General features: G+C 43.5%; 1 protein-coding gene and 1 pseudogene across 4 annotated transcripts in view; one reads left to right on the top strand and one right to left on the bottom strand.

Annotated features, from left to right (window-relative positions):
• The window catches only part of Mapk10 (mitogen-activated protein kinase 10), a 270,635-nt gene that overhangs the window by 176,419 nt on the left and 81,091 nt on the right, over nucleotides 1-13,125 (top strand). The window lies entirely within an intron of this gene.
• Nucleotides 2,377-4,723, bottom strand: LOC116912615 (annotated as a pseudogene).

Here is a 13,125-nt window from a genome sequence, read left to right as displayed (position 1 = left end):
CGGTGTCTGTGTGTGTGTGTGTGTGTGTGTGTGTGTGTGTGTGTGTATATACCCTTATCTTCGATCTTGATGTTGTGTGCGGATAGAGATCTGAGGCAGCTCCCGCTCTCACAGTGCTGAGCAGGGACACTGAGCCACAGCTGTTTCACAGTCCTGTGCTGTTAAGCAACAATGCGCGGCTGATTAGATGCACTAAATGCATTTTTGACTTTAGGATATTTTCGACTGGTGATGGGTTTATTGAAACCCAACCCCGCCATAAACCAGTAGGCATCTGTTTCCTAAGAGGACAAAGGGAACATTTCTGCATTACAGTCTGTTGGGATGCAAAGGGACTGGCTTTGGAAGTCATTGCCTTTGAAATGTGAATTATTGTTCTTGTTAGAAGTATTTTCATTCATTTCTTAATGTCTAAGTCTTGTTCTTCAACTACTGTGTCAGTTTCCAGCAAAGCAACAATTGAGATAATATACTGGTTTATTTTGGTTCATAGTACTTTTAAAAAAATACTTCTGTGTGTGTGTGTGTGTGTGTGTGTGTGTGGTGTATATGTTTCTGTGTATGCAAGTATATGTATATGTCTATGCATATGTATATGTAGGTCTAGGGTGGATGCTAAATGTATTCTCAATTGCTCTTTTCTTAATTTTGAGACACACTCTCCCACTGAACAGATAATTCACCAATTTGGCTAGCCACTGATCCCCGGGACGGCCATACCCATCTCAGCACTGGTGTTACAGGAGCAGATCCATACCTGCTCTTTTGCATGGATGCTGGGGACCTGAACTCAACTCTCTGTTGACTGCAAGTCTCTGGCTCCCAATTCTAGGTGTTGCTGCCCACGATGAGTTGGCTGTGTTATAGCTTTGGCGGCTTACCATCGTGGGGAGAAACAGGAACATGTGCGCCTGTTTTCCTATCCTCAGTGAGGATGCGATTATCTAAAGCCTCCCACTCGGCCAGCAGTGTCACAGGCTGATCGCTGTGCCTTAACTGCATAAGCACATAAGAGATGCTACCCATGGTCTAACTACTAGGATCTAGGTCCCTTTGCTACTATTCATAATAGTACGTGTTTACAGTAACACTGTAACAACCCAGTCTTAATGAATAATAATAACCTCTCTATATTTTACCAATTTCATGAAATTGCTATTCAAAAACACTTTAAAATAATCCTTGTGATATAAAACATGCTGGCTTTTAAGAGTCCTCTAACTGGAACCGAGATCTTTTCACGTTTACTGAAATCTACACAAATGTTCACACGGTGCTGCTCTCCCTCCGATGTGTGCTCTGTGTGTGCAAACCAAAACTATCGCCTGAAACACACCAGAAAAGAAATGGGTAAGTCGATGTTTCTTTGGAGAAATATTGATAACTCCTTTGGAACGATAATGCAATGTAGTTAAATTTCTCTGGTAGTTTTACTAACAGTCTTAGCATTCGCCATCTCCCTTTGCTTCTGTTTTACCTGGTTTACCAGGAGCATGGTTCTTGTAAGGGAGGAGAACTGTTAGGTTTGTAAACACTGTTGCTTGCTTGTGGTTTGCTTGTTTTCATCACATAACCCACTGCTGAAGAACTGGAGGATTGTGCATGAATGAGACACAGAGACGAAGCCGCTCTTAACTTTCGTCTTGTGCATATTTCCTTTTCTATCTCGCTCGATTCCTTCCTTGAAGTCGGGATCCTCTTCACTGCCATTCTCTACGATTTACTAAGCATTTATTACACACCTACTGTGTTCTACATGCCAGACTGGGCACGGAAGCTTCAGTAACGAGCCAGAATCCTCACTTCCTTCAGAGCTTTGTCCTGGAGATAGGACCTGCTGCTGGACACCTAGGAGATAGGACACGGCTTAAGATGCTGGACACAAAGAGCCAGTCTGAACTCTCTACCTTCCCTTTGAGTCAGAGGTGCTGGGTGTTTCCAGGGAACAGGCAGCCATTTTGCAGAGATCTAGAGATCTTCATGGCTATATCTTTCCTCATCCAATCAAAGCCATGGGAGTTTCCATCTCCTCTCATGGCAAGAAGGAACACCGTGAAGGGAGCAGTGGTCAAGGAGCTCTCTCCCGCACGTTCACATTTCATCTTGCTTTCATGCATTGTCCTGACTCAGATCTGGCTTCAGGGAGACCTGGGAGGAAGGCACGGTCTACTGATTCCTCAGAGCCTCTCTCAAGCTCAGTTTCCAGGAACTGCCAGGAGGGAGGAGAAGGATCTTGTTACATCCGCCTTTGAAATAACCTTGACTTTCTGAATCTCCTGTCCCAACTGTGTTCTCAATCATGGGACATTGACTTTGGGGCCTTCTTTTCTTTTTTGCGGGGGGGCGTTTTTAAAGGTTTTTTGTTTGTTTTTAAACAGTCTGGTCCCTGACAGAGGCCTCCTACCCCTCTGCAGCCTACTACAGTTCTGAACGTCTCTCAATCTTGAGCAGCTCCACCTCAAACACCAGGGTGGCTCCACCTGGTATCTTTGGGGGAGCTCCCCGCTCTCCATACCCCAGCTCAGACGGGATCACTAACTTCCGCTTTTCCCCTTCACATCCCCAGTAGCCCCTGGTCCCAGCCCTTGATGACCTGGCCAGTGCCAAGGGAGAAAACAAAGGGCTGGTTCTGTGGTAGGCTGCTGTCAAACTCCGTCCCATCTTCTAGCTTTCCCGTGGGCCTTATTTTCAATCAATGGGGATTTTATTTCCTGGTACTGGCACACCGAGTTCTCGGCAGCTGTATTATGTAGATTAGGGACAAGGGATTCTCAAAAATGGCACAATGAAATAACAGGCTTATGACGAATGAATGGGCTAACTTTCTAGACTAAAGCTGTCACCTCATGTCTCTTCCTCCTGCTTCCTCAAGACCGATGGCAGTCAGGACTGGGGCCCTGACAAAGCCTTCGTCAGATGAATGAATGGCCAATGAATTCTTGGGAGGGTTAATGGATGGCTCTGGGGTCTTCTTCTGATTTGAAACAGACATATTTCTTTCTGAAAGTGCCTTCTTCACTCTTTGACTTCCAAAGCTTGTCCTTTAATCAGGTTCTACTTTCATTGCCGAGGGAAACTCAACCACACAGACACGAAAGCTATGCTTATGAAATAGGTACCATCATTTACACAACAGTGCACAATCCCAGCCTTACAGAATGGAGTCATTTCATTTCTTATCCCACGCATGGAATAGGCTGGAGCTCTGCTGCTGACTTCACATCCTGATTATCTTACCTCTTTTTTTGACTCTTTGAATCATTTTGGGACAGAGGACCAAGGAGAGCACTTCTGACCTGACTCTGAATGACTCTAGGGCGTCCATTGCTGTTTACTTTATTCTTATACTCCATCTTAAAACAATTTGCTAATGTGACAAAGTTAGCAGGACTCTGGATCTCTTGTTCGCAGATCTTTAAATTTTTCTAGAGGAACAATATGTTTGTTTCTACATATATATGTAGAAATACATATATATGTAGAAATACATATATATGTAGAAATACATATATATGTAGAAATACATATATATGTAGAAATACATATATATGTAGAAATACATATATATGTAGAAATACATATATATGTAGAAATACATATATATGTAGAAATACATATATATGTAGAAATACATATATATGTAGAAATACATATATATGTAGAAACACACACACATATATATATTATATATATATATGGTTGTATTTTATACATGCACGATCTCTCTGTGTATATAGACCTATATGTATGTATGTGAAATTCCATAATCTTGACATTTTCATAATATCTTCAATCATTCTAACGCAAAATACAGCAAAATCTACATTTGTGCATCATGTACACATACACCCATGACCACAAATATCCCTTTCCCACTTGCTATGACCTGTATGTACCCTATTATTTTTTATTTTTTCTGTAAATTTCCAATACTGGGCTTTAACAAAATTACTCCCTTCAAGTTTGCATATATTTTTCCATTATGGCAAGTCAGTTTTATCACCCACTTAAAGTCCCCCCCCCCACCCCGAGCTTGCAGATAAAGCTGGACAGATCTGGATTTAAAAGTCTGCGTTGGTGAGCACTATGCCACCGGGATAACTGCTAGAGGAGTGTTTTCAGATCGTTCATCGTCTCAGAGCCTTGTTTCCGGCGTCTACCACACCCAGAGGACAAAACTATTCCAGAACACACACACACACACACACACACACACACACACACACACACACACACACAGTGGATTTTTTTCCTATAACATGTAAAAAAGTTAATGATTATTTTTTTTCCTTCTCCCAGGAAAATAAAATCCATAAAGGCATCTTCGAGGAGAGACAGTGACATGGTGTACAGATAATATTGTTTTCATGTCATTGATTTACCGGAAACCTTCTGTCTGTTAGCTGAACTGGAGAGAATGTTTCTGGTCACACTGGCTCAGGACTGATGGATCACTGTGCTCTGAGACTACAGAGCACGTACCACCTTGCCTTCTGTAGGCTGCAGGATTACCAGCTTCTGTAGGCTGCAGGATGACCAGCTTCTGTAGGCTGCAGGATGACCAGCTTCTGTAGGCTGCAGGATGACCAGCTTCTGTAGGCTGCAGGATGACCAGCTTCTGTAGGCTGCAGGATGACCAGCTTCTGTAGGCTGCAGGATGACCAGCTTCTGTAGGCTGCAGGATGACCAGCTCCGGGCAGCTCAGATTGCTATTCAGATCCATTCATTCAGGACTCATCACGGTGACTGAATTCAATATTGTAAAGTAGCTAATCTTGAGAGATTATCTTCACAGTACCGAAGTGAATTAGGCGAGGTGAATTTGCTATTTTATGATTTGTTTTTCTTGCACGAAGCAATTCAAAACCTTTAGTCTTCAATTTGCCCGAGTCTTTGTTCAGGTCAGAAACTACAATCGATTTAGAAGCATGGAAAGGCATATTGGTGATAGAGGAGAGCTGGGTGAGTACATTTGTTCTGAGGACTTCCTGTCCTAAGGTGCAATTTAAGGTGATATGAATGAGCTCGGCCCTTGCTAAGCACCCCCACCCCCAAATAGGTGGAGAATGGCTCATCTCTGGTCTGCCAGCGTGACTGGGGTAATGTGATAGTTGGCTCCCGGGTTAAGGGTAGGCTCCCTCTCATCACACTAAGACAGCCGAATGTCATCTCTGAGGAAATGAGACCCAATCTTGTCTGAGGCTCACAAACTAGGGTGGCTGCCGATTGCAGTCCTGGTTGGCAAGGCAATCCAGGTCTCAGTCTTAGAACCACAGGAAACAGAAATCTGCTGCCTGTATGAACTTGAGCTGTACAACATCCCTTCAGCCTGAGACCACCTTGATCCAGTTGGTGATGCATAGACTCTTGGCCCGTGAAAACCAAGCGTGCTGGAGAGATTTACGTCGACTTGACACAAGCTAAAGTCACCGGAGAGGAGGGCACCTCAGTTAAGAAAATTAAGAATAGACTGTACGCATGCCTGTAGGTCATTTTCTTAATTAGTGCTTGATGGAAGAGGGCCTAGCTCATTATGGGTAGCTGCATGCCTGGGCTGGTGGTCCTGGTTTCTGTAAGAAAGCAGGCTGATCAGGCCATGGGAAGAAAGCCAGTAAGACACCCTTCCATGGCCTCTGCATCAGCTCCTGCCTCCAGAGCCCTGCCCTGCTTGAGTTCCCACCCTCCCTGCTTTTGATGATGGGCTGTTGTTTCAAACTGTGAGCAAAGGAAAGAAAAATCCCCTTCCTCCCAAGTTGCATTTGCTCACGGTGATCATCACAGCAATCGTAATCCTCAGACACGTGGTAAATGGTGTCTGCTACTTAAACCATCGTCTGTGACTATTGGTTCCCAGCGTGAACAATGGAGTCAAGGCTTTTCTTTTATCTGCCTCAGACTTTAGATTCCCTTTTCAGTGTGTGAGAATCTTGGATAACGTCTATGAAACATGTCAGATAGCAGTATTTCAGTGCTTTGGGAGCTTAAACAGGTTTATGTCTGATGGATACTGTGCCATTGACTTGTTAGTGGAATTATATTTTGCAATGTTAATCTTTGCTGCAAGTGAGAAGTATAATACTTACTGTGATGGTTGGTATATGCTCGGCCCAGGGAGTGGCACTATTAAAAGGTTTGGCCCTGTTGGAGTAGGTGTGGCCTTGTTGGAGTGGGTGTGTCACTGTGGGTGTGGGCTTTAAGACCCTTATCCAAGCTGCCTGGAAGCCAGTATTCTGCTAGCAGCCTTCAGATGAAGATGTAGAGCTCTCGGCTCCTCCTGCACCATGCCTCAGACTTTAGATTTTCTTTTCAGTGTATGAGAATCTTGGATAACGTCTATGAAACATGTCAGATAGCAGTATTTCAGTGACCAGCATGCCGCCATGCTCCCACCTTGGTGATAATGGACTGAACCTCTGAACCTGTAAGCCAGCCCCAATTAAATGTTTCCCTTTATAAGACTTTCCGTGGCCATGGTGTCTGTTCACAGCAGTAAAACCCTAAGACACTTATCTTCCTTAAACGTATGCCATATTATCTACCACATAAACCAGGGAGTCCACTTTTTAACATTGACCACTGAGATAAAAGCAAGCCTTGTCCCAACAGAATTTTCCAGAAGGAACTCCACATCTTGTTTTATGCTTCTTCCAACAATTAAGGTGCCTTTCCCCAGAGAAGAATAATATTCTAATGAAATATTATTACTTTATTATTATTGTACACTGAAGTAAATCTCTCTGCGTTGGTTATAAATACTCAGATGAGAATAGTAGAATTCATAGCATGAAAAACAGATTATTTAATATATAATGTAGGCGGCAAATCACAGCGGACGCAGCAGTTTCTAATGAGGACTCAGTGTCTTCACATCCTGTGGGTCTAGGACTACGGAATCTGACATTCAGCACGTGGGGATTTCAGCTTAGCGTCTGCTGTTCCTTAGAAATGGGGCCTGAGATCCCCTGAACTTCACAGTTCTTCTTCGTAAAATGGGACTAATAGTGCCAACATCGTAGGGCAAGTAAATTTGTGTGCAGATTAAATTTTCTAATGTATAATCAAACTGTGATGTGTGACATTATTTGATACTCATTAAAAAGTGACTTTTTCCTCTTTCAAGCCATAGCAACACAAAGACAGTCAGACACACAGACACAGACACACATACACACATGTGCACACACACAGACACAGATACACATACGCACACACACACACACGGAAACAATAAGTTACTACTCTAATTTAGACAGAAAGTTGTTCTCTGATCTAATCATGACATTTCTTTCTAAATACAAATAGTGCTCCTTCATTTTTCATAACATGGGTTTTATATCATGATATTTTTATTCATCTTGAGCTCATAAGGTTGTCCAGCATGCATTTTAAAACATGTGGTCTCTGTCAGTAAATGCTACAGGGCTTGGCTTGCTCTTACGAATTCTATGAACTATTTGGGTCTGCTCCCTGGCTATCCAGGAGTGGCTTCTTTTCCTGATTGGAAGCTGTTAGCTTAAAGCAAATTATGACTGGTATTCTCTGCTATATGCATTTTAAGCTTTTAAAAAACGTTTATTGTTAATTTGAAATGTGTGTGTGTGTGTGTGTGTGTGTGTGTGTGTGTGTGTGTGTGCATGTGATTGCTGTTGCCCTCAGACCACAAGAGGGAGTGGGATTGTCTGGAGTTAGAGTTACAGGTGGTTGGGAGCCACCTGATGTGTATCATTAGGAACCAAAGTCAGGTCCTTTGCTGAGGGCATTACTCGTAGCCACCTTTTCAGCTCCTTAAACTTCTTTTGATAAGACAGGGCTGCTATGAAATATTGACACTGTAAATAGAATCTGCTTCCCTACGGCAGTGGCGTAGTGTTTCCCTTAGTCTACAAGTAAGCGGGTCCCTGCGCCTTAGGTGTTAATGTGCTCTTAACACCTCCATCCCCCACAAGATTACCGTCTCATGATTTTTAGGACACCTGGACCATCTCTAGGGAAATGGCGTCCTTCCAGGATGATTTCACAATTGATTAACCATGTGAAAAGTGGCTTAGTCATAGTAGAGACATGGCACAAAACCTGAACCCAACACAAAGAAGCTGTGTGATTTGGGGCAAGTTAATTTCCTTAGGGCTCAGTTTCACAGGTGTAAGCGAAGGCCTGGATGAATTAGCAGAGGTCTTTCTAGCTTAGAGTTTCGTCTGGATACTCAGTTTTCTATTTACAAAAAGTCTGCAGCCTGCTTTTTTCTTCCTTTTCGAAAATTATTGCTGACACACACATACGCACAGTGCTCTCAGCATTCTGCAGTGGTTAGAATGCAGCTGGTAGGATGCAGAACTTGGAGCTGGGAAAGTAATTACCAAGATTCCAGCAGCCAGTGGACGTGCGTGCGTTTGCTTGTGTGTGTGTGTGTGTGTGTGTGTGTGTGTGCGCGCGCGCTTGTGCATTTTTATTGTGCATGTATGTATGTGAAAAGTGCAACCATATGAACCAGGATGTGCACATCAATTTTCATTCATTTGACTCATGAGGAAAATATAGGATTATCGCCACCAAAGGCAATAGTTTTCTATTTCCTGACATTTATTTCTTAGGAAAATCTGAAACACCTATATATTATCAGCAGCTTGCATCCCTGAGAGAAGTACGAGATGGGAAATTTGCATACGTTCACGGTGCAAGGACGTTTGCAAAGCGGTGGAGCGAAGCATGGCACATTTACAGCAGTTACACAAGGTTTGATGGTTAATTCACATTAACCAAGGTTCAAATTAGAAATTTTACACATAAAACTCAGAATGGATGTGGCAGGAGGGATGGTAGTCTCCCTCCAGGGGCCTGACACGTGCTCCTGTCTGGTTAAATGTGTTAACTACAAATGCATACCTAGAAGAACATGTTTTCTCATCTCTTGAAGATGTCCCAAGGAGAGGATGTTGCTGGGAATAGACCCAGAGACAGTCAGTTTAGAGAGAGGCTAAGTCACCAGGGAGACAGGAGACCCCTTCAAATATTTGAAGTCGCAAGTGTCAATAGGTGAGCAAACCGAGCCTGTGCAGAATACACACAGGATTGGCAGAATACACACAGGACTGGCAGAATACACACAGCATTGACAGCAGCTGCATCTCGATTCCGCCTGAGCAGAAACTCTTATCACTTAGAACTTATCACTTAGAACCGTGGCTGCCCTCCTATAGCAGTCAGAGCTGCCTGGGAGAATGTTTCGGGGGGTCGTTGGTCTTTTTCGTGGGACATCTTCATTTGGTTGTCCCTTATGTTTTTAGGTTTTCATCTGGTTCTGTGATCCTGTGGATTTCCCTTATTTAGAGGTTAGCAGTGGTTTTCATGAGAGTAGCTTCTGGAGGGTGTGTGACCGAGTGTTTAGCTGTGAAGGGGGACATCATTCAACTGAGTGCCACACTGGGAGCAATGACTGGGTTGAGCTAGAGTTTAGGCAAGCCGTCAGGATCAACACCGATGTGTGATAGCAGCAGCCCGCCTGGGAGCGCTGGATTCACATGTGGAATGCCTACAAAGCGAGGTCCTTACCCTTTAGATTCTCCTCTGAGCACCAGTCAGTAGGCATACTTCTTTGCCAATGGTCAGATCAGACTGTTTTCTTGTTCTAACTCATACACTGCAAATGGTTTTAGCTATGCAAGCATAAAAATCATGTCGCAGATGGGAGATTTTATACTATATTTGGATATGAAATTTTGTAATTTAATTGAATCTTAAATTTATAAAAGTTTTAGAGACTCCTTTTTAAAGACAAAATAAAAAAAATTTAATTGTGGTCGATCAAAACTTTTGTTATTTATAGTTTAGAAAACAGCTTTCACTACTGAAGTTATTATATATTATATACATACACATACACATGCACATGCAAATATACATGGACATGCATGAACACACACACACAGATGATTCGAGAAGGCCTTTTTGAAGACATGAGCATTAGATTTTGTTAAGGTTTGGTCTTTTGCTTGTATTATAATGCTAAATACTGGCCCCCAAGTCCTGGTTGTCCCCAGGGACTGGAGAATCTGCTTGTATACAATGCCATGTAACTTTGCCCCACCAAGTTATCCCTGATTGGTGAATAAAGATACCAGTGGCCAAAAGCTGGGAAGAACACAGATAGGTAGGGTTTAGGGTTTTGGTTCCTGGGCTTGGGGTCTGAAGAGACCATGAGGGAAGGAAGAGAGAGAGAGAGGGAGGAGAGGAGGGAGTGAAGAAAGGGAAGGGGGAGGGGAAGGAGGAGAGGGAGAGGGGAGAGAGAGCATGGGGTAGGTGAGTTATGGAAACATGGCCACAAGGGCTGACCAATTATAATTAAGAGCAACCCAGGTGAGACATATTAAGTTATAATTTGGGGTTATTGATGGGGAAGCAGATTCTAGTAGTTTAAAGGGTAGAATCAGCCAGCTCTAGTCCTGATTAACACTTACTATCAATATAAGGGCTGTGTGTCTTTTACCTGAGAAGTGGGTGGTAACGGACGGTGTAAAAATCCCCGACTTGAGATTAAATAACCAGTACAAGACTTAGGATGATATTCACTTGAGTCTTTTTTTGGATGACCCCATTCTGAGCTCCCACATTTCAGTGTATTCCACTGCTTGACTTAGCTCATATGATACCTTTGTTGCTAAGGCAGTGTTTACCTTCCAAGTGTAGGCCGAACAGGAATCAGATACATTTGGGCTTAAATTCCAGGTTGGTGTTTTATTACATTCATTGGTGATTTCTGATCTAACACACACGCCCTGTGTCATGATTGGCTGTGTTTCCCAAGTTGGTATTTTGAAGCCCTGCTTCATAATGTAAATGTGGTACTTGAATCCTGCCTGTCAGCCTTCATGTAAAATGCTGTTGCCTTGTCTCTTAAATAACGACCTCAAAATATTTAGTGTCAGACAGAACACTCTCTGCCATCAACGTTCCGCAGTGCTCGCCAACCTATAAACAAAATTTATGGAGGAATTGTTGACTAATTGCGTTTCTGGCACCACACTCTGCCAGTAATTTGATCATAAACTCGTGGGGCCTTTTTCTCCTACCTTGAAACTTCAATAAAACCGGATGTTGTGATAGAATCTGAGGGAGAATTATAGTTCTTGTTTGGAAAAATACAGCGGTTAGTCCAGCTGCTGAGATAAATCCCCGCTAAGCAGGCTTTTCCTAACTATGCTTTGGAGAGCAGATGAATTGTTCTACAGAGCTGTCCGGGTCCTATCAGATCCCCAAATCCATTCTCTCATCCTGCAGTGATATTTCCTCACATCCTCTCTTGTTGTCTGCCCTTCTCCATGATCCTTCCATATGCCCATGAGCTAGATAACAAAACAAAAGTAGGCAAAATGCCATAAGGTCTTATGTATGGATGTTCTTTATTAAGAAATGAAGCTATCTCAATTCCTTTATTTTATTTTATTTTATTTTGTTTTGTTTGTTCCTGAGGGTAATGCACTCTGTAGGCGGTGATGCCTCATTTCCTTGGTCCTATGACCTCACGACCCTGTACCATATACAACCTACCATGATTTCCTTTTTGTTTTCTTGGAAATAAAATCACATTATGACCTTCCATGTATAGACGTCCATTGTCTTTCTGTCATTCTTTCCAGCAAAACCCAAATGCTGGTAAAACCCGTTTCCTCAGGTGAGGCACAGTGTTGCCACTCCACTGTCCCCAGCCACCTGGGAAGCCCAGGCAGGAGGTCACAAGTTGGAGAGAGTTGGAGCCCTCCGGGCAAGCAAATCTCTTTGGATAATAAATCCACTGGGATAGCTGATGGAGGCTGGACAGAGAGCTCGTGGTCAGTAATAACACAGCACCAACCAGAGAGCACACCAATTCACTGCTCCAGAGTTCTGGACATCTATATCACTCTCCCTCAGGCTCAGGAAGAGGGTGCCGAATGAATGTGAGAGCCAGAGATTTAGAAGCATCTGGGTGAAGAGTGTCTTCTGGATATGACAGGACCACCACACTCACGAATCCTCAGCCGCTGTGTTTGCCTGCACAAGATCTGCGCAAGGTTAACTTTGTCAGGATTCCAGCATGGATCAGGCAGGGAGTCCTGACCCCCTACATGTGCTAGCTGAAGAGCTATTGACGCTTGATGGAGGTGGAGCCAGTTTTAAGGATGTGGCCCCTGGCAGGTCAACTGCTCCAGCTGCTGGCTCCAAGTCCACAAGTATGGCGGAGTGTAGGAAGATGGATCTGGCAAGAGTTAGGAGGAAGAGTTGGGAGGAAATGTGACCTATCTATGTCTCTCGCCCAACGTCTCGCCAGTAAGAACGACGCGCGGCAACAGGATTCTTCTGCGAACAAGCCTTTACTGTACAGCTCTCTTGAACAAGGACAGGGGACAGGGGACCACGAGCTGCAAAGTCGCTCGCCTTATATACACAACAGTATGCTAATAATCTCTCAGGGATTGGTGGGGCACAGATCACCCCACTATCACCCCACTACTTGTCCTCCAGGGATTGGCGGAGAATGAATCACCTCACTAGCATGGTACCGCCCCTCATTAGCATATTAACGGCCAACTGACACCAGGTGCAAAAACCGCACATGTGCAGTACCGTAGTTCACCACTGGAGGGCGCCCTTCATCTCATTATCGTATGGCCAAAGATGGCGCCGACATCCAGACATGAAAACATCCAAGTATGTTTTCAGAAAGAAAACACATTAGAAAGAAAAACAGGCTTCTGTCTGGAGTGGATACCGACAGGAGGAAATAATGGGAGGGAAAAAAAATCAATATGACTTCCGTGCTCAAACCAAGCAGCATTTAAGCCCAAGACTGCAAGACAAATGTAAGGTTAATGTTTATAAAGTCTAGAGCCTGTTAATTTGGTGATATTTCTAAGACATCGATTAGAGATTGGCTTCACTGATACACGTGAGTTAGGGCTTTTGAGAAAGATCTGTGCTAGAAGTAAAACATTTGCATCACCTGTAACAGCATGAGGTTGAAACACGCTGCTTAGACTGCATACGACTTTTACACTCTAAGTCTCTCAGTGCCCTTTCCTGGCAGACTCAACACTTGCATAGTAAACATGGAGTAGGGTTGAATACAGTTCCATGCAACAAACATATGAG

The sequence above is a fragment of the Rattus rattus genome, chromosome 11 (assembly GCF_011064425.1).
Source record: "Rattus rattus isolate New Zealand chromosome 11, Rrattus_CSIRO_v1, whole genome shotgun sequence".
NCBI classification, from domain to species: domain Eukaryota; kingdom Metazoa; phylum Chordata; class Mammalia; order Rodentia; family Muridae; genus Rattus; species Rattus rattus.
Note: the sequence above shows the minus strand (reverse complement) of the source record. Positions and strands in the feature narration are given on the sequence as shown.